At 40.1% G+C, this 22,837-nt stretch overlaps 1 long non-coding RNA gene and 2 other non-coding genes across 3 annotated transcripts; 1 reads left to right on the top strand and 2 right to left on the bottom strand.

Annotated features, from left to right (window-relative positions):
- Window positions 1-6,045: 6,045 nt before the first annotated feature.
- Window positions 6,046-6,117, top strand: TRNAA-UGC (transfer RNA alanine (anticodon UGC)). The gene has a single exon. It is a non-coding gene; the product is annotated as a tRNA-Ala (tRNA).
- A 9,366-nt stretch (window positions 6,118-15,483) lies between these two features.
- On the bottom strand, window positions 15,484-15,557 carry TRNAT-CGU (transfer RNA threonine (anticodon CGU)). The gene has a single exon. It is a non-coding gene; the product is annotated as a tRNA-Thr (tRNA).
- An 18-nt stretch (window positions 15,558-15,575) lies between these two features.
- On the bottom strand, window positions 15,576-21,710 carry LOC135970446 (uncharacterized). Its single transcript, XR_010586118.1, has 3 exons — window positions 21,667-21,710; window positions 16,169-16,340; window positions 15,576-15,925 (listed from the first exon to the last, which is right to left on the bottom strand). It is a non-coding gene; the product is annotated as an uncharacterized lncRNA (long non-coding RNA).
- Window positions 21,711-22,837: the final 1,127 nt, after the last annotated feature.

Genomic DNA, 22,837 nt, shown 5'->3' with positions numbered 1-22,837 from the left:
CTCCAAAGGGCAATGTCCCACAAAAATTCTCTCACTAGCAGGAATTTGAGATATCAAGGGAAATTCAACCAACACAAGTACATTTTTAGGTTTTTAGCTTCATATATTAAAATCTGCCATTTTGGGCCAGGCGTGGTGGCTCATGCCTGTAATCCCATCACTTTGGGAGGCCAAGGCGGGCAGATCACGAGGTCAGGAGTTCAAGACCAGCCTGACTAATATGGTGATAGCCTGTCTCTACTAAAAATACAAAAATTAGCTGGGCATGGTGGCACGCGCCTGTAATCCCAGCTACTAGGGAAGCTGAGGCAGGGCAATTGCTTGAACCCAGGAGGTGGAGGTTGCAGTGAGCCAAGATCATGCCACTGCACTCCAGCCTGGGCAACAGAGCGAGAGTCTGTCTCAAAAAAAAAAAAAAAAATTCTGCCATTTTAGACAACTGTGATGCATTCTAGGTCTGAAAGGTCTTAGCTTTCCTTGTTTTTGTTTTTGTCTTTTTGTTGTTGTTGTTGTTTGTTTGACTTTGGTTTTTTAGACTTTATTTGTTTGGAACAGTTTTAGGTTCACAACAAAATTGAGAGGAAGCCAGAAAAATCTCATATAATCCCTGTCCACACACATGCATAGCTCCCCTCTCATCAACATCGCCAATACAGTGATGTATTTGTTAAAATTGATGACCTAAATTGACACATCAGTATTACTCAAAGTCCATAGTTTACAATAGGGTTTACTCTTGGTGTTGTACATTTTATGGGTTTGGATAAATATATAATGACATACATCCACCATTATAGTATACAGAGTATTTTTGCTGAGCTAAAAATCCTTTGTGTTCCACCAATTAATCAGTTCCTCCCTCTCCCTCTAACCCTTGGCAACTTCTGATCTTTTACTATCTCTATAGCTTTGCCTTTTCCAGAATACCATATATTTGGAATCATACAGTAAGTAACTTTTTCAGATTGGCTTCTTTCACCTAATAATATGGTATATGTTTCCTCCATGTCTTTTCTTGGCTTGATAACTCATTTCTTTTTTTTTTTTAGCACTGAATGATATTCCGTGGTCTGGATGTGCCACAGTTTGTTTATTTCCTACAGAAGGAAATCTTGGTTGTTTCCAAGTTTGGGCAATTACGAATGAAGCTGCTATAGACATATATGTGTAAGTTTTTATGTGTACATATGTTTTCAGCTTCTCTGGTTAGAGACTAAGGAGTATAATTGCTGACTTGTATGGTAAATGTATATTTAATTTTGTAAGAAACTGCTAAAGTCTTTCAAAGACGTCATACCATTTTGTATTTCCATCAACAATGAATTCGAGTTCCTATTTTTTGACATCCTCAACAGTATTTGGTATTGTCAGGGTTCTGGATTTTGGTCATTCTAATAGGTGTGTGTGTTGTCTCTTGTTTTAATTTGCACTTATCTGATGGGATATGATGTGGAGCATCTTTTCACAGGCTTAGTTGCTACTTGTTTTGGGTTTGTTTCTTTTCAGTCTTTCTTCTCTTTGCTTTTTGGTTTTGGAAATTTCTACTGATGTATCCTTAAGTTCAAAGCTTCTTTCTTCAGCCATATGAAGTGTACTAATAAGCCCATCAACATCATTCATCATTTCTGTTACAGCATTTTATTTTTATCTCTAGCATTTCTTTTTGGTTGTTTCTTAGAATTTCCATCTCTTTGCTTACATTGCCCATCTGTTCTTGCATGCTGTCTAATTTATCCGTTAGAGTCCTTAGCATATTAATCATAGTTGTTTTGAATTCCCCATCTGGTAATCCCAAGATCCCTGCCCATGTCTGTTTCTGAGGCTTGCTTTCCATCTTCAAGCTGGTTTTTTTTTTTTTTTTTTTTTGCCTTTTAGTTTGCCTTGTAACTTTTTTCTTGATAGCTCAACATGATACACTGGGTTAAAGGAACTGCTACATATAGATCTTTAGTAATGTGAGGGCAAGATGCAGGGGGACAGGAAGATTTCTGCAGTCCTCCAATTAGGCCTGTCTTTCAGTAAGCCTGCGTGTCTGCACTGTGAATCATACAAGTGTTGCTTAGTTGTTTTTCTCTTCCCTTAAGGGGACAGGATGGCTAGACTGGACTGGAGTTAAATATTTCCCTTCCATGACATGGAAGGTTAGAGCTATCTGGGTTGGGTATTTTCCTCCCCTCAGAGCTGATAAAACCTCAGCAGGTTAGGCTCTGATTAACCAGTTTCTCCTGAGGGCAGAACTTATTAAGACAAACAGGTGCTATCCAAAATAGTCCCTTTTCCTCTCCCCATGTGGAAGCACAAGGGGATTTTTCTCTAATATTTACTGTGATAATCTGGTCAAGTTCCTGTAAGTAAAACACACAAAAGCATGGGGGCCTTGCTATGACTGGGTCCCCCTGGAGTTTTTAACTCTCAGACTTGTGTACACCTAGTCTCCAGCAATTCATTGATTAGAATTCAGGTTTTCTTACCTAGGCAATGGTTCCCACAGATGTTTCTGCTCCAGTGTGCTGTGATTTTTGGTGTCTGTCTATCTCTCCAATTTGGGGGGGGCACCAGTTTCCTCTGTGACCTATCTCCTTTTATGAATCTAAAAAGAGTTATTGATTTTTCACTTCCTTCAGCTTTTCAATTGTTGTTAGAGCAAAGTGGCAACATCCAAGCTACTTACATGCAGAACCCCAAACTGGAAATCCAAACTGTTTTTACTCAGTTTTATTTTCCTCTCTTCTCCTCTTTTTTTTTTTTTTTTTTTTTAATCCCAATGAATTGTACCTCTATTATATGTACTGTTGTTTCAAGGAAAAGAAAAAACATGGATGGGCGCAGTGGCTCACACCTGTAGTCCTAACACTTTGGGAGACGGAGGTGGGCGGATTGCCTGGACTCAGGAGTTCGAGACTAGCCTGGCCAACATGGTGAAACCTCGTCTCCTTTAAAAATACAAAAATCAGCCCGATGTGGTGGCATGTGCCTATAATCCCAGCTACTCAGGAGGCTGAGGCAGGAGAATCACTTGAACCCGGAAGGCAGAGGTTGCAGTGAACTGAGATCCTGCCACTGCACTCCAGCCTGAGTGACAGAACAGAACTCCATCTCAAAAAAAAAAAAACTCAAAAAACAAAACAAACAAAAAACATGAAACAAAATGTATTTTGAAGTACAAAGGGCCAAAGCGCTATGGGGCAATATTGATATTTGTAGACATTCAGAAATGTGGCTAAAAGGAGAAATCTGACAGCCCCTGAAAATTTCAGCATAACACAAATTGACTTGTTTTCAAATAGATTTGGTGATTTTATTTTTTTTAATGCAGGTTTTAATTTCAGCCTTCTATTATCACATACCTCTTTTTAAGATTTCCAGTTCTAGGCCGGGCACGGTGGCTCACGCCTGTAATCCCAGCACTTTGAGAGGCCGAGGTGGGGGATCACTTGAGGTCAGGAGTTCGAGACAAGCCTGACCAACATGGTGAAACCCCCTCTCTACTAAAAATACAAAAATTAGCCAGGTGCGGTGGTGGGCCCCTGTAATCCTGGCTACTCGGGAGACTGAGACAGGAGAATTGCTTGAACCTGGGAGGTGGAGGGTGCAGTGAGCCAAGATCGTGCCACTGCACTCCAGCCTAGGTGACAGAGCAAGACTCCATCTCGAGGAAAAAAAAAAAAAAAACAGATTTACAGTTCTAGTCATAACAAGCTTTCTGTAACACTCATTGGATTAGGCAAAGATTGTGTCAGTCATTTTGCAAATGTGTTAATCTTCAAAAATAGGCTATAAAAGTACAAAACTATGAAAACAAAATCTAGATTATGTACATGTGGCTCAGCTGTGAACAGAAAAAAAGGTCAATAGTGTACCGTTTCCTGATACAAAGCACTTCATTGCAATGCCAGCAGGCTGATCTCAAATGAGGTCTCCCTTGTAACACAAGAGCTAAGATATATTAGTCTGTTCTCATACTGGAACAAAGAACTACCTGAGACTGGGTAATTTATGAAGAAAAAAGGTTTAAATTGACTCACAGTTCCGCATGCTTAACAGGAAGCATGACTGGGAAGCCTCAGGAAACTTACAATCATAGCAGAAGGTGAAGGGGAAGCAAGCACATCTTACCAGACGGACCAGGTAAGAGGGGTGGGGGAGGTGCCACCACACACATTTAAACGATCAGATCTCCAGATCTGATATCACTATCAGGAGAACAGGAAGGTGGAAACTGCACCCATGATCCAATCACCTCCCACCAGGACCCTGCTCCAATTCCACGTGAGATTTGGGCTGGGACACAGATCCAAAGCATATCACAAGACTTCTGTCAAGGACACCTTGTATTGCATAATTAAAATAAAAATAGGACTATTTTACAATTTTATCCTTGCTCTATGCAGAAGAGCAGAACCAGAAAAATTAACAGTGAAAATTTATTTTTTAAACAGTTTCTTAGTAAAATATTTTGTGGTTGCTAAACCCATGTACTACTGCATAAACTCAGCCATGGTCAACACTTTAAAGAAACAAAAGTTTAAACTCTCTAGGAAGCCAGCGGGTGGACATCCTCTCTAAAGCCCAAATTGCATGTGCACTGAGACAAACGTTGCTGCTTCAAAACAACCAAAATTGGGAAAATAACTGAGGTCCAGAAACAAATTCTCTCTCTCCTGACTCCTCTTCTCCTCTCAATATGGTGGATAGATTCTTTAATGTTCAAAGGCTTTCAAATATAAACAGAAATATCTGCTGTTTGTCTAATACACAAGTAATTTTTAAAATAGTCACATACTATTTTCACAATATATTAAAAATCACTTTTATTTCCCTCACAGGTTTAAATGGTTTAATACACACACATAAAAATTCAGGTCTAATATGTCAAATTATTTTATTTTAAAATGCCAGAAACACCTTAGTACTGTGTTAATGTTAGAAAATGAAACAGCAGGCCGGGCGCGGGGGCTCACACCTGTAATCCCAGCTCTTTGGGAGGCCGAGGTGGGTGGATCACATGAGGTCAGAAGTTCAAGACCAGCCTGGTCCGCATGGTGAAACCTCATCTCTACTAAATATACAAAAATTAGCCGGGCGTGGTGGCAGTCGCCTGTAATCCCAGGTACTCTAGAGGCTGAGGCAGGAGAATTGCTTGAACCCGGGAGGCGAAGGTTGCAGTGAGCCAAGATCGCGCCATTGCACTCCAGCCTGGGCAACAAGAGCAAAAACTTCGTCTCAAAAAAAAAAAAAGAAAGAAAGAAAGAAAATGAAACAGCAATGTTGTATTCATCACTACCTTACATCAGCGGTGCTCAAACTTAAGCATGTACCAGAATCACCCTCAGGGCTTACTAAAACATAGATTGTTGAGCCCTACTTCCACAGTCCCTGACTCATAGGTCTGGAGTAGGCCCAGAGAATTTGTATTTTTAGTAAGATCCTAGGTGATGCCGATGCTGTTGTTCTGAGGACCACACTTTGAGATCTATTCCTGACACTGAATTCTGTTTCTCACATTTTGTAACCCAGATTTATATTTGAATATTCACATTTCTCTTATGCTTTTTATTCAACAAGATACAGATTTACTCATCCAATCTACTGAGTGGGATTTTTCTTTTTAGACTAGGCGAAGGGTTGGTCTGTGGATAATTCCAAGACCAAAACCTAAAACTGGGTATGCCTTACAAGATGAATCTATCCCAGTACTTTAACCCGCCGAACATCAGGAAATTTCCCAGTGGTTTGCTGTAACCATCTATGGTTCTACTTTTTTTTATTCTGCCCTTTTCAAATGACTGGATCTGAATGACTTATATACATAGTCCTGCTCGGATAAAAGCCAGTTTTGCAACCACTTGTTCTGTGTTGGGCCTGGTGAGTTTCCAATTACTCTAACGGATTTAGTGACATTCATTTAAATCTTCTTTCTCACACTCATAACCTGCAAAATTCACACAATTCTTGCACGAGAAACTATTTAAAATTTATTTTGGGGGAAAAAATTGATCGAATACAGTGTATTTTAAGAAATTTTGTGAGTATAGTATTCTTGCTGGGGATGTAGCTCAGTGGTAGAGCGCATGCTTTGCATGCATGAGGTCCCGGGTTCGATCCCCGGCATCTCCACTAGGTGCAGTGCTTTTAATGTTGATTCTTGTATGTGCTGCTGAGCAAATACTTTGCTCACTATTATTGCCAAGGTCTCTCAGGCTGTGGTGCTGTAACTCCTTTTCTGGAAAGTGGGAGGGGTAAGAAAGGAGGTTAGGCAGAAAAAAGGATTGGTTTGTTTCCATCTCTGCCCTTTGTTTTTTCAACAGCTCTTTGATCTTTTCACAGTACTTCTACGTTTCCAGGCTAAAACCAAGTATTTTATTTTTCATTCCTTCTATTTTACAAGTGATCATATTTAAAGCCATCTGTTGAATAGAAAGTACATTACTGGGTCCGCCGCGGTGGCTCACGCCTGTAATCCCAGCACTTTGGGAGGCCGAGCGGGGTGGATCACGAGGTCAGGAGATTGAAACCATCCTGGCTAACACGGTGAAACCCCGAATCTACTAAAAATACAAAAACTTAGCGGGGCGGGGTGGCGGGCGCCTGTAGTCCCAGGTACTCGGGAGGCTGAGGCAGGAGAATGGCGAGAGGCAGAGCTTGCAGTGAGCTGAGATCGCGCCACTGCATTCCAGTCTGGGCGACAGAGCGAGACTCCGTCTCAAAAAAAAAAAAAAAAGAAAGAAAGTACATTACTGGTAAAGTGGGTAAAAGTATGGCTAATTTCTTTCTTTTTGTTTTTCTTTTTTCTTTTTTTTTTTTAGAGACAGAGTCTTGCTCTGTCGCCCAGGCTGGAGGGCAGTGATGCGATCTCAGCTCACTGCAACCTCCACCTCCCTGGTTCAAGGAATTCCCCTGCCTCACCCTCCCAAGTAGCTGGGATTACAGGCTCATGCCACCACGCCCGACTAATTTTTTTGTATTTTTAGTAAGGACAGGGTTTCACCATGGTGGCCAGACTGGTCTCGAACTCCAGACCTCAGGCAATCTGCCCGCCTCAGCCTCCCAAAGTGCTGAGATTACAGGAGTGAGCCACCCGTGCCCGGCCAGTATGACTAATTTCTAAGTGGGTGGCTGTGTGCAACTGTGAAGGTGACCAGGGGAAATTGTAGGCAAAGAAGGGTATTTAGCTAACAGGACAGAGTTGTTAGAAATGTTTGTAAAGAGGGGGAAGGTCAACAGCTTTTGTTAGTTGCTCCTTAGTTCTTTTAGTAAACTAGAAAAAAAAAAAAAACTGCTGTTATCAATTAACATCAATAAGCACAGGTCAAGAAATGGTGTTCTCTAAAATAATATGATGAGAAAATTTGCTCGTGGAAATTATATCAGTAAGAACGGAACAATCCATTATTACCTAGATTATCTGAGCCATGTGGCTCTGATGAATTTGACTTTGACATTCACTTTGACTATGATCTTGATGTAAAACCTCAGATTCAATTTCCAACCAAGTCCGGAATTTCATTAAGGGTCTTCAGGCACATCTGTCAATATTTATCTTAACTCTGTAGTTTCAAGAAAGCAGGTTCTGAGTCTGCTTCTCAGCCCAACCCTGATGCAAACTGTTTTACTTATAGCCCTGCTTTACTTTGATGCTATCAAAATGCTGCTTCGTTTAAATTGAATTAAATCCAACTAAAGGCCACCCTCTCCCAAATCCTATAATAATTCTAGCTTTTGTTTTGTTTGGTGAAAGTCTGCACTTCTATTTACATTTCTCCCTTGCCTCAGCAAGGATTAAATTAATTTTTTTAAGTGTTAGGATCGAACAATTGAGATTTATTTAGTATTTTGAATATAGAAGCTAAATATGAATATTGTGAGGTTAAGAGTCTAAGAAACAGAAGCTGGTTTTTCTGACAAAAATAAATTAAAGTTTTTGAAGTTAGTATGGGGAAGGCCTTCTTAAGACACATAAAAAACTTCATGAATAAAAATATTAATTCATTTGCCTAGGTCAAATTTAATGTAATCTTTTGACAAACTGAAAAACCAGGAATAAACTGTAAAGACATTTTCAGCATATATAAAAATAAAAATGTTATTAAAAATAAATAAGGAGCATCCACAGATCAATTTTCAAAAAAAAAAAAAAAATTAGAAAGTGAGTAAAGTTTTTTTGTTTTGTTTTTTAGTTTTTTTTGAGACAGAGTTTTGCTCTTGTTGCCCAAGCTGGAGTGCAATGGCGTGATCTCAGCTCACTGCAACCTCTGCCTCCAGGGTTCAAGCAATTCTCCTGCCTCAGCCTCCCAAGTAGCTGGGATTACAGGTGTGTGACACCACGCCCGGCTAATTTTTTGTATTTTAAGTAGAGATGGGGTTTCACCATGTTGGCCAGGCTGCTCTCGAACTCCTGACCTCAGGTGATCCGCCCACCTCAGTCTCCCAAAATGCTGGGATTACAGTTGTGAGTCACTGCATGCAGCCGTTTTTTAAAATTTAACCAAAAAGGTGGATTAAGGCAGAACTTGTGTAAGGCAACTCTGATTGTTGAATACATTAACCCATAGGAAGTACATAATTGCATACATGACAGGTAGTGTTTTAATAAAAAGTAAATTGCAAGTGCCATTTATTTTGACTTAAAATATTTTGAACAAGAAAACTTAACATATTTTGTCTGAAACACATTAGCTGATGGCACTTGATCTGAATTCACTCAGATAAATTATAGTATCTTGTATAGATTTATACTTCAACTTAAAGGAGGAAAGAAAAGAAGGAAAGATAGAAGGAAATAAATAAGGGAGGGAAGGAAGAAAGGTAGCATAGAAGGAAGCAAGGAAGGAAAGAGAGGAAAGAAGACAAATATGTCTCAAACTTCTGAGGCAGAAGAGTTGTTCTTTTTCTCTAAGCTCTATCAGGGTTCTACTCTGCAATGTCAGTTTTATAATCACAATGTTTTACTCTGTATTTTCCACTATGAAACCCCAAATGAAATTTTTCTCAGTCATTGAGGCTTTCTTTTTCTTTTTTTTTTTTTTCCCAGGTTGGAATGCAGTAGCACAGTCTCGGCTCACTGCAACCTCTGCCTCCCTTGTTCAAGGGATTCTCCTGCCTCAGCCTTCCGAGTAGCTGGGATTACAGGTGCGGGCAACCATGCCCGTCTAATTTTTGTATTTTCAGTAGAGACAGGGTTTCACCATATTGGTCAAAGCTGGTCTAGAACTCCTGACTTTGTGATCCACCCGCCTCGGCCTCCCAAACTGCTGGGATTACAGGCATGAGCCCTGGCGCCTGGCCTCTCATTGAGACTTTCTTAAGTCAGGCTTAATATGAAACATAATTTCATCATCCAGTTTGCTAATAATATTTTATTTGGATTACTGGAAGTCATTTCTGAAGAAGGAAGGACGGAAGAGGGGAAGGAATCGTCAATGAATAAATAAAATAGTAAGTGGATGAACAAATAAACAAACTTGTTTCAGGAAAATTTCATACTTGTGGCCGGGCACAGTGGCTCATGCCTGTAATCCCAGCACTTTGGGAGGCCAAGGTGGGTGGATCACCTGAGGTCAGGAGTTAGAGACCATCCTGGCCAGCATGGTGAAACCCCATCTCTACTAAAATACAACATCCTGGCCAACATGGTGAAACCCCATCTCTACTAAAAATACAAAAATTAGCTGGGCATGGTGGCGGCCACCTGTAATCCCAGCAACTCAGGAGGCTGAGGCAGGAGAATCACTTGAACCCTGGAGGCAGAGGTTGCAGTGAGCCGAGATCGCCCCTCTGCACTCCAGCCTGGGCGGACTCTGTCTCAAAAAAAGAAAAAAAAGAAAATTTCATGCTTGCTTAAGCCTTATTATGGTCTGAAATCTCCATAAAATTCATATGTGGAATCGTAACCACCAATAACTCAGAAGGTGACTCTATTTCAAGGTAAGATCTTTAAAAAGGTAGTTCAGTTAAAATGAGGTCATTAGGGCATGCCCTTAGGCAATATGACTGATGTCATTATAAAAAGAGAAGATTAGGAGAAACACACATGAAGGCAAAAACACCAAGGAGAAAGCCAACTACAAGTCAAGGAGAGAAGCCTTAAAAGAAATTCACTCTGATGACACTTTAATCTCAGATTTCTAGCCTTCAGAATTATGAGAAAATAAATTTCTGTTGTTTAAGCCACGCAGTCTGTGGTACTTCGTTATGACAGCCCTAATAAACTAATAGAATCCCAAATGCAATCCAGGAAACAACTTTTGAAAAAAACAGGAGTTGTTACTGTTGCAAAAAGCAGTTCATTAATTTTGTTTTCTATTCTCTTCACAACCCAGGGAAAACAGAAGTTTGCCTTTGTCAGGTATGTATTCAGCAACCATTCCCACTTTCCTTTGGTTGACATTCTGTATTGGGAGAACTGGAAGCTAACAGAAAGTACATTTTCTGGACTCCTTTGCAGCTAAGAATCTTGACGCAAATGAGATTTGACTGAGATTAGATATACTTCTCTGAGATTTAGCAGGCAGACTATCATCATGCTGATTTTGTCTATTTTTTGCTAGCAAGCAAGATCATGAAGATACGCTTTCTCAGCACAGTGTTAACGGGTCTGGTCTCTAGCCTTTAGAATTAGAGAGAGCAGTGCAGAGGCGGTGGCCATAGTCCATGTTCCAATGTTCAGTCACCAGCTTCATGAGTTTGAGAAGTTATTATAAAGGAAGCAATCTCCTAGCTCTAATGTTGTGTTACTTGGATTATGGTTACAATGTTCTGAGTCTCAAAAAGTTTATTGCCAGCTTCCCTTATAGATTAGTTCTGTAGATATTTTCTGAAATCATAGTTGAAGGTCTAATCTAAAGCCTGTTTCTCAACCTTGTCAGATAATTTTGTAGTCCAACTTCCTGTTTTTAACTCCTTTTGTTTGAAATACTTAGAATGCTCCCTGTTTCCTACACTGAACTTTTAATTATTTTGCAGATTAAGAAATATCAAAATTAGTAATAGTAATGGATTGTGGGAACCCATGAGTCCATATAAACAAACAAGTAAATGTCAAAAGAGAAGGGGGGCGAGGCACAGTGGCTCACACCTGCAATCCCAGCACATTGAGAGGCAGAGGTAGGAGGTTCATTTGAGTCCAGAAGTTGGAGACCAGCCTGGGCAACATGGCAAGACACCCTCTACAAAAAAATCTATATATTAGCACTGCAGCCTGGGTGACAGATCAAGACTCTGTGGAAAAAAAAAAAAAAAAAAAAAAGCTGGAGGGTTGGTGGAGGCTGGGAGGGGAAGGAAACGTTTTTCTTCCAATAGCAGAAAGATAACTTGTAAATGTAGAATAAATGATGGATTCAGAAGATCGTCATTTGGCAACCATCATACTTCTAACTGATTCAGGCCAGGATCATCATGGGTGCTAAATTAAGTTGATAAACGTTGAATGATAACAGGATATTTACATAGTCTCAAAGTCAGGATACTTATTAATGACAATGGAGAAACCTGGCAAACACTGTCATAACCAGGTGACCAAAATTAATACCACTGGTAATGGGACAACCGCCATTAAATATCTCCTGATAAAATGCACTGAAAAGGGTATAATATCAGTTCTCTGGTATTCCTACTCAAAATTCATAACCGAAATCCAATCATGAGGAAATAGCAGACTAACCCAAATAGAGGAAAATTTTACAAAATAACTGGCCTGTACTCTTTTAAAAATACCAATGTTATAAAAGAGAAAGAAAGGCTACAGAACATGACAATTCAACATATGCTCAAAGATTTTCTTTTGCTAAAAAGGACATTATAGGGACAATTAGCATAGTCTGAATAAGGCCCATATATTAGACAATAGTATTGTATCAATGTTAATTTCTGATTTTGATCATTGTAATGTGATTATGTAAGAGGGTGTTTTCCTGTTAGGAAACATACATTGAAGTATTTAGGGGTAAAGGATCATTATGTCTACAACTTATTCTTTTTTATTTTTATTTATTATTATTATTTTTTGAGACAGAGTCTCACTCTGTCACCCAGGCTGGAGTGCAGTGGTGCTATCTTGGCTTACTGCAACCTCCGCCTCCGGGTTTCAAGCAATTCTTCTGCCTCAGCCTCCTGGGAGGCCGAGGAGGGTGGATCACAAGGTCAGGAGATCGAGACCATCCTGGCTAACACAGTGAAATCCCGTCTCTACTAAACAAAATATAAAAAAAAAAATTAGCCAGGTTTGGTGGCACGCACCTGTAGTCCCAGCTACTTGGGAAGCTGAGGCAGGAGAATGGTGTGAACCCAGGAGGCGGAGCTTGCAGTGAGCTGAGATCGTGCCACTACACTCCAGCCTGGGCGACAGAGCGAGACTCCGTCTCAAAAAAAAAAAAAAAACCTATGTATACATATATACATATGAGATATACATATGAGATATGAGATAAAAGTATATATATGTATATGTATGTATATATGTGTGTATATATATACACATATGAGATATACATATGAGATAAGGTCCATATTTGGGAAGACTGAGTGAAGGATGCAACTTTTCTGTAACAATGAAATTATTTTAAAAGTAAAAATTAAAAGAAAAAGAAAAGAATGAGACAGACCTTAGGAGAGTCAAGTTACTAACCAAAGGTCCACATTTGGTAGTGAGGGATCCAGGACATCCATACAGACTTTGTCATGGAGAACTCCATGCTCCTTTCACTCCTGTGCACAGTCAGTCACTTTATTGCCAGCCTTTTCTTTGCATTTATATGTGAATAGATTTCTCTTTGGTGTGACTTGATCCATTGAATGAGCATTGCTTTCACTAGAGGGAGGAAAGCATCTTTGGATTGAGTTGAGAGCCACTTCACTTTTTAATCTCTGGTCCAGTACATAAACTTAGAAGTTGTGTGCTGAGTTTGCACAGAGACTAACACAGCTCTTTGCTGAGTGTGAGGCGACTGCAAAAGGCGACTTTTAAGGCTCCTTAGATAATTCATCTTGGGGATCAAAAGACTTTAGAGGACTTGACTCCAACCTCTCTTATTTTGGCAGCTAGGAACTTTATATAAGAAACAGAATAGAAAGCTAAACTTTCCAGAGAACCCCCAGTAAGCACAACTAAATTCTCATTAAAACATTAGTGAATTCATCACCATTAAGTAAAGAGAAAGAGGTTAGCATTATTTCTTATCAATCAAAAATTAAACAAAGGCATTGATGTACTTGTCTGCTGAGGTTTTACTCTTAAAACATCTGGAAAAGGAGTCATTTGTGAGCAATAACTCCCTTGAGGTTGCAGATATAGGCTTTTTCTCAATTTGGGGGTTTTTCCCCCTAAAACTTGATGCCAATTCCTTTTAATTATTTCTTACATTTATACTTTCTCCACTTCTGATTATGTTACTGGTTATCTGCTTTTCTAGTTAATTTTAAATTTATTTTCCAAAAAGAACACAATAAATAGGAGAATACATCTTAAACTTTATATTTTTTTCTTCACTCATAATTTTTGAAATGTGTTTATGTTCAATTACACATGGATTTTGGTTGCTCTTAATATGAAATTAAAACTCCTTGGCATGGCCTCTAAAATTCTGACACAGTTTGGTCCTATCCTCCTGCATCCCATCTCTCAGGCTGCTTGCCCGTGGCCTTCCCACTGTACTCATACCAGTTTTTTTCCAGTCCAATGCACTTTGTCTAACTTCCTCTGCCTGGGTTTCCCTATGCTGTCTGCCTTTCCTATACTGGCCTCTTTCTTTGCAACTGAAGACTCTCCTCTTATCTCCCTGATGAAACCAAATCTTACCCGTATGTTCTAAATCACAGTCATTCTTTTTCTGTAGCACTTCTCATAGCCATAATGTTATGTTTGTCATATAAATAACTTCTATTCACTCACCCATCCCCAAATAAGCTCTTACCTCCTTTGGGATAGAGACCAGGCCTGTTCAGCTTACCTTCCCACACCTTGATGTGAGTAGGTATAGAATTAGTAATTTTGGGCCGGGCGCCGTGGCACACGCCTGTAATCCCAGCACTTTGGGAGACCGAGGCAGGCGGATCACGAGGTTAGGAGATTGAGACCATCCTGGCTAACACGGTGAAACCCCGTCTGTACTAAAAATACAAAAAATGAGCCGGGAGTGGTGGCCAGCGCCTGTAGTCCCAGCTACTCGGGAGGCAGAGGCAGGAGAATGGCGTGAACCCGGGAGGCGGAGCTTGCAGTGAGCCGAGATTGCGCCACTGCACTCCAGCCTGGACGACACAGCCAGACTCCGTCTCAAAACAAAACAAAACAAAACAAAACAAAATTAATAATTTTGGGAATGAATGAGGAGATGACTAGAGTTCTGTAACTTCATGTAAAACAGATGAAGGCATATCTTCCACTGCTTGAGGTTAGCTTTAAGAGGTGTTTATGGACCACATAGAATTCTTTTCAGAATTCACTTCAGTGATCTCGTATCCAGAAATATAACTTTTTGAAACCGGCATGCTGGTTCAGAGTCATAATACCCCTATTGGGACATCTGCTTCTAATAACCCAGTTTAAATCAACCAAAGAAAGGGAGTGATAGTCCTATAAAAATCAATGTCAAGAAACAAAATATGTCCTCTGACCCTAAAATAGCTTATTTTTTCTGAACATTCATTTGTGATTTACTGTTTATTGATTTATGGAAGTCATGGATTTTTTTCAGTGGCACATAGGCACCAAAGAACTTAAGGAGGTCAGGGAAAATCTCAAAAGAATATGCAAAATTTGTCCATAAGTTTGTGTGTGTGTGTGTGTGTTTATATACAAAAGTTTTTATTAGATAATCTAATGAGTTCATGTGCCATACAATTTTAAGAATTATTATTCTAAATCACACTGGATACTGTTCGGTTTTATAAATAATATTATTTGTTACTTAAGACTTCGACTTAAGTAACTTTGACTTAAGTAACTGAGAAATATTGGATTGAAATATTAGCTTGATTATTTATCAGCTATAAGATTTGGGCAAGTTTATTTCCTTCTGATACTTCATTTTTTATCTGTAAAATGGGCATAATACTGTTTACTTCGGTGAATAGTCTAGGAATTAAAAGTATGTGAGAAAATACATAAAGTACAACTTAGTAAATGTTCCATAAATTGCAACCATTTTTCATCCATGTGGAATTTAAGTAAGGTTTCATGGAGTTTGAGAAACCAGAAGAATATATTTTTTAATGTTTTGAATTAAAAGTTTTACCATTTTATTTTAGATATTTTTTATCCGTGATTGAACTTGAACCCCTGAGTTTGGTGAAATTCCAACATAACTGAGAGATCATCAGAAACTAACAGCCTTTGAGGATGCAGGTGGAATGAAGAGAGACTGGAGAGACTAAAGCTCTATGCAGTGGATCTGATATTGTGATTAAGGATTATAGACTAAAAATTGTGATAAATTCACAAAAACAGATGGCCCTTATTAAAAGGGGAAAGAAAAAGACACACCCACTCTCAGGCCCCGCTGGGATTCGAACCCAGGATCTCCTGTTTACGAGACAGGCGCTTTAGCCAACTAAGCCACAGAGCCAGCTGCGCAGACCCCATAGCTTCTTTTATGACCGAATTGTACTTAATTAGGTGAAAAGTTGTGTTGCCAATGAGAGTTACTGTGTTTTCGAATACATCAACTTTGTAGTAAAGGCAGACTCCTGAAAGGAACTTCTAGAAATTAGACTCCCTTCGAGTCCAACAAAACACATCCACACTCACATAATCACTTAGAAAATGTGCTTGGAACAATGTCAGCGCGTCCCAGAGGGCAAATAAAGCCGTGAAATCGGAGAGTGGAGATGAACCGTGTTCCCAGAGGAGGAAGAGGCGTCTGTCTCTAGACGTAGCGAGAGCAGTTTTTACATTCCATGGCATCGTGGTGATTTAGAATCAAGTGATTGGATTCTAAAAGTGGAGTGAAAAGCTTTTCTAGCCAAACAGATCATTCAGAATTTTCATCACATTAATGGCTTTTCTGGCCATTAGAAGATAGCACAGGGATGCGCTGAAAAACAAAAACTGTTATCGCGTTCAGACTCTCCAAACAGCTGCCAGATCACTGCTCTAGGGAAAGCAGGTGACAGCTGGGAGGCGACCTAGTCTGAGCTCACTTAACGGTTTTGTATTTCAAATCCAAAGAGCCTTTGCCTGCTCGAGGCTTGCGTTCCAGCGGCTCCTGAGAGGGGGCACAGATGGAAACCAGAAGGAGAGGCGTCACCGGACAGGGTCGTTCCTAATTCTGCTTTCCTCATTTTGGTTCTTCAAGCTTCCATTAGATTGTTTCCTAATATCTTCCTTATGGATCCTCACCTTGTAGAAGCTAAACAAACATTAATTGATTGAAAAATCCGCAAATTAAGATCCATTCTGAAACTGTTAACGTTTGTATCCTAGTTTTCTGCCTTTGCTGGTGCCAAAGTGAGGGAGTGAGTTCACCAAATAAAGCAAACGTCTCTGCACATTAGCCAGCTTTCCCGCCATGTTAAAAAGACAACAGGGAGGATTACAAAATTCCTTGTTTAACCAGACAAAGGCTGGAAGGGGCTCTGGGCCTGATAACGCCCTTGAATCCTAAAGTCTTTCTTAATTCCTCTCTTGAGCCAAAAGTTGGAGCATTGCCATTTCCTATCCCATTCGGAATGTTTTTGTAGTGAATATAAACTTATTTTCCTGTTAACCAAGAGAGTCATGTTTTAATTTAATATAGATTAACAAACTGTTATGATTAGGGCTATACTAACAGTTACTGTGTTAAGAGTTACTGAATATTTACTGAGTTTGGGAAGCAACATCCCCCAAAATCATAAGGACCAGGAATCATAGCCTTTCTGAATTTGAATCAGCCAAATTGTTTATGATCAGGATTGTACTAACTTCAGTCACTAAAATACAACTGGGATGGCATCGTGTCCAGGGAAACATTGTTCAAGTTTTTCCCAACAAGAACGACATTGAATACCTACTGTGTGTCAGGAATTGAAATAACTTCTGTAGACACAACTAGGAAGATAGCCAGATGATAAAAATCAAACAAGGAATAGTATCACAATAAAAGAAGTACAATGTGATAGCTGAGTGCCTAACAGGGCCCAGTAATCTAGTTCAAAGCATAAAACTTTGTTTTAGGTATAATTCTGACATTGCCCAGTTCAACTAATTTTTAAAATTTCTTTTTGACTTTTGCTGGAAAAAGTCTTAACAGATTTTTTTCCCCTAATGTGACAATTAGTACTTGAACACACCTAGAATATATTCAAGCTAATCCAAGATAATTAAACAAAATAAAGAATATGGCTGGGCGCAGTGGCTCATGCCTATAATCCCAGCACTTTGGGAGGCTGAGGCAGGTGGATCACGTAGGGTCAGGAGTTGGAGACCAGCCTGTCCAACAGGGTGAAACCCCATCTTTACTAAAAATACAAAAATTAGCCAGGCATGGTGGTGGGCGCCTGTAATCCCAGCTGCTCAAGAGGTTGATGCAGGAGAATTGCTTGAACCCGAGAGATGGAGGATGCAGTGAGTCGAGATCACACCACTGCACTCCAACCTGGGAGACAGAGCAAGACACCATCTCAAAAAAAAAAAAAAAAAAAAATTATTGGACCTCATGAGACTTATTACCACGGGAACAGTATGGGGGAAACCGCCCTTATGATTCTATTTTCTCCCACTGGGTCCCTCCCACAACATGTGGGAATTGTGGGAGCTACAATTCAAGATGAAATTTGGGTGAGGACACAGCCAAACCATATCACTATCCCAATGGGATCCTCCTCCAAATAGACTTGTACTCATAAAGAAAAAAAAAAATATGTGAGTGAATTGAAAGGGTAAATAATTCACATGAGATCTCCAGCCAATTTGATGCAAAAGTGCTCAACTAACATCAGAATCCAAGACAGCTGACTGAGGGATATGAATATCAATACTGGAGTACGGAGATTGTCACAACTGCAGTGACTTCATATTACCCTCAGTTATGCTTTATTTGTTGAGAATAGGGTGATTTGCCATAATACTAGTTAGTAGCTGTCAAGAATTGAATTTTGTCCCCTGAAAATTCATGTTCAAATCCTACCCTCAGTACCTCAGAATGTGATCTTATTTGGAAATAAAGTAATCAAAGAGGTAATTAGTTAAATTGAAGTCATATGGAGTAAAGTGAACCCCTGATTCCATATAACTGATGTCCCAATAAAAAGAGGAAATTTGTCTGGGTGCAGTGGTTCACACCTGTAATCCCAGGATTTCGGGAGACTGAGGTGGGCAGATCACCTGAGATCAGGAGTTCGAGACCAGCCTGGCCAACATGGTGAAACCCCACCTCTACTAAAAATACAAAAATTAGCCAGGCGTGGTGGCAGGGGCCTGTAATCCCATCTACTCAGGATGCTGAGGCAGGAGAATCACTTGAACCTGGGAGGCGAAGGTTGCAGTGAGCCAAGATCACACCACTGCACTCCAACCTAGGGATAAGAGCGAGACTTCGTCTCAGAAAAAAAAAAGGGAGGGGGGATGGAAATTTGAACATACACACACATGCAGAGAGAATGCCATGTGAACATAAAGGCAGAGAGTTGGTGATGCAATCACAAGGAATTTCAAAGATTGTCAGAAAACCACCAGAAACTAGAGGAGAGGCCTGAAACATTCTCCCTCACAACCCTCAGAAAGAACAAACCCTGATAACACCTCAATCTTGGACTTCTTGCCTCTAGAACTGTGAGATTATAAAGTTCTGTTGTTTGAGCCGCCTAGTGTGTGCTATTTTGTTATAGCAGCCCACGGAAACTATTGCAGTAAGCAGCATCCTCTGAGAAATAACAAAGGTGTGTCCTAAGATTTCCCCAAAACTTTACTAAAATGAACTTATTTAAAAAGAAAACTAGTAAATAAGGGGTGAGATGAAGTAAGTATGACAGGTTCATATGCCTAATTAAAAAGCTGAACAAAAATTTGAATTCAAAGATAGAAGAAAATAAAAGGCTCAAGGAAAAGTATGTGTCAGCTTAGCGATCCCAGTCCATAGTTTCTGAGAACAACCAGAGGTGGGGATAAACAAGGACCACTCAGAATGGGAGTATCTCACAGATGTGTGGGAAGAAGAGAGGTTGAGCCTGGGAAGAAAAGTTAAGCTAAGAATAGGAGTTAGAAAGGATGGAAACCAAAGGATAGCACAGGGATGGTAGAGGAAGGGGCCATCGTAGGAAGTGGTAAAAGCAAAGACTGTGAGCTGGGAGCACAAAGCTGGCTGGATCCTGAGGGTAATGAGTTACTGTAGTGAGTATAGTGAATGAGTTGAGGTGGGGAAAGGTAAGAGAATCTGGAGAACAGAAGATGGAGATGAATGTGATCTGAGATTAAGGCGGGAAGGTAATTTAGGAATAAGGGATGGAGTGGGTGCACTGGAGAAGGTATTTTGAGGTAGGACACAGAAGTGAGAGGCATAGCTGGTGGCTACAGAGGGGACCCTACAGAATGGGTAGGCTCAAGGAGAAGCTAGAGAAATGCCAGTTGGGAACACCAAATCAGCTAGAGGAATAAGACTGTCGGTCAGTGGAAAGCAGGCAATTGGCAGGTATCTATGCTAAAATGTTGGGCATTTTGCCCTAATGTAACTTTGCCATGAGATTGAAGTGCCATTCAGTGTCTAGTGAAGAATGTTGGTATACCATGTGTGTACCATCTACATTCACCAGTGATTTTAATACAGCATTTGTGACACTGGATTACCGGAAAGTCCTTTCAAACTTCTCTAATAGTAGCTTTGACACTAGCAACTTAGCACAGTACTCCAGTTTAGTCCTTTTCCAGCCTGAAAAGGCTATGTTTGAGTTCGGATTTCACCGTAATGAGGCAAGAGAAAGTAAAAGTACTAATAGTTAAGCACAGTAGAATTGCTAGTCCTATATCAAATGGATTGATTTTGAGAAGAAATTGCATTACGTCAAGTAGCCTAGGAATATGAATATTAGATCATCATACTTTGGACTATTACTCAAGTGAAATAGTTATTTGAACCATAAACATGCATTAAAAATCTTGATGAGCAACCAGATATAACTGAAGGAAAGATGAAGTACTTGACCTTTAAAGGTAGAAACACAGTTACATGCCACATAAGGACATTTTGGTCAACAATGAGCCACATAGATGACAGTGGTCCCGTAAGACTGATTATAATGGAGCTGAAAAATTCTGATCACCTAATGACATTGTAGCTGTGGTAACGTATCCCAGTGCATTATTCACATGTTGGTGGTGATGCTGGTGTAAACAAACCTACTGCTCTGCCAGTTGTATAAAAATATAGTACATACAATTATGTACAGTACCTAATACTTGAAAATGATAATAAATATGTTACTGGTTTATGTATTTACTATAATATACTATGCTTTTTATTGTTATTTTACAGTATACTCTTTCTACTTATTAAAAAATAACTGTAAAACAGCCTCAGTCAGGCCCTCACAAGGGATTCTTGAAGGCATTGTTATCATAGGAGATGACAGCTTCCTGCTTGGTATTGCCTCTGAAGACCTTCCAGTGGAACAAGATTTGGAGGTGGAAGATGGTGATATTGACAATCCTGACCCTGTCTAGGCCTAGGCTAATGTGTGTGTTTGTGTCTTCATTTTTAACAAAAAAGTTTTAAAAGTTAAAAAAAAAAAAAAAGCTTTTCAGTAGAAAAAAGCTTATGGAATATGAATATAAAGAAAAAATGTTTTTTTGTACAGCTTACAGGTGTCTGTGGTTTTTTTGTTTGTTTGTTTTTGTTTTTTGAGACGGAGTCTTGCTCTGTCACCCAGGCTGCAGCGCAGTGGTGTGATCCTGGCTCACTTCAACCTCTGCCTCCCGGGTTCAAGTGATTCTCCTGCCTCCGCCTCCTGAGTAGCTGGGATTACAGGTGCCTGCCACCACACCTGCCTACTTTTGTATTTTTTTTATTTTTAGTAGAGATGGGGTTTCACCATGTTAGCCAGGCTGGTCTCAAACTCTTGACCTCCAGTGATCTGCATGCCTCAGCCTCCCAAAGTGCTGAGATTACAGGCATAAACCACCATGCCCAGCCAGGTGTTTGTGTTTTAAGTGTTACTACAAAAGAGTCAAAAAGTTTTTAAAAATTAAGTTTACAAAGTGAAAAAGTTACAATAAGTTAAGGTTAATTTATTATTGAAAAAATAAATGTTTCATGTAGCCTAAGTATATAGCATTTATAAAATCTACAGTAGTGTACAGTAATGTCCTATGTCTTCACATTGACTCATCACTCACTCACTGACTCACCAAGAACAACTCCTACCAGTCCTGCAAGACCCATTCATGGCAAGTGCCCAGTACAAGTGTACCATTTTAATGGAGTGCAATGGCGCAGTCTCAGCTCGCTGCAGCCTCGACCTCTGGGGCTCACTCCATCTTCCCATCTCAGCCTCCTGAGTAGCTGTGACCAAAGGCATGTGCCACCACACCCAGCTAATTTTTGTATTTTGTAGAGATGGGGTTTCACCATGTTGCCCAGGTTGGTCTACAACTCCTGGGCTGAAGCGATCAACCCGCCTTAGCCTCCCAAAGTGCTGGGATTACTGTCATGTGCCACTGTTCCTGGCCCCATTTTTATCTTTTATACCACATTTTTATTATACCTTTCATATGTTTGGATACACAAATACCACTGTATTGCAATTGCTGACAGTATTCAGTTCAGCAACCTGCTGTACAGCTTTGTAGCCTAGGAGCAATAGGCTGTACCATATGGCCTAGGTGTGTAGTCGGCTGTATCATCTGGGTTTGCATAAGTACACTCTGTGATGTTCGCACAATGACGAAATCATCCGACAGTGCATTTCTCAGAACATTTGCCCCTATTGACACATGACTGTATAAAGATTTTTATCTTGGACCTGGTAATCCTAGCACTTTGGGAGGCCGACGCGGGCTGATCACGAGGTCAGGAAATTGAGACCATCCTGGCTAACCCGGTGAAACCCTGTCTCCACTAAAAACACAAAAAATTAGCTGGGCGTGGTGGCGGGCGCCTGTACTCCCAGCTACTTGGGAGGCTGAGGTAGGAGAATGGAGTGAACCCAGGAGAAGGAGTTTGCAGTGAGCTGAGATCGCACCACTGCACTCCAGCCTGGATGACAGAGCAAGACTCTGTCTCAAAAAAAAAAAAAAAAAAAAAAGAAAAGATTTTGACCTTATGAAAAAAATACTGTTGTTGGAGATATCTCTGACAAAATTTACCCACTTGAACAACAACAATAGATCTAGTATGTTTTTAAATGACCATTTAAAATGACCACAATATAAATGTAAAATGACTACAATATAAATACATACCCATATCATAAGGGGAAAAAAAGAGAGGAAGAAAACTCCAAATAAAAAAAACCACACCAAACACAGCCAATCAAAAACCCACCAGTAATTCAAGTTCAGCATAGTAAGTGCATGAAGTAAAACCATTTAACCCAGAGGCACAGACAGAAGCCTCAGTGAATGATAGCAGCTCTACCTTAGTGCTTCCAGAGCCAGAACTCATGGCCTGGGGCCTATTTTACACTTCTGTAAAATACAGAACTATTTTCTGGAGCTACAGAACTGAGGCTCCTGCAGGAGGCTGGGAGACTCCAGAGGCTTTCCCACCATGGAGAGGCTCTTAGGGAAAATAAGAGTCAAAGCAGTATCTCTGTATCCACTGGCCCTTTAGTAATAGACACATGAGCGGTTCGCAGACATTTTAAAAGTCAAGGGCCGGTGGAGGTGGTTTAACTTAATCTCGCCAGGTACAGTTCTGCCAAGCAGAGAGAAGCT

Source organism: Macaca fascicularis, chromosome 4 (assembly GCF_037993035.2).
Source record: "Macaca fascicularis isolate 582-1 chromosome 4, T2T-MFA8v1.1".
Lineage (NCBI taxonomy): Eukaryota > Metazoa > Chordata > Mammalia > Primates > Cercopithecidae > Macaca > Macaca fascicularis.
This window is presented reverse-complemented; position numbering and strand designations above follow the sequence as displayed.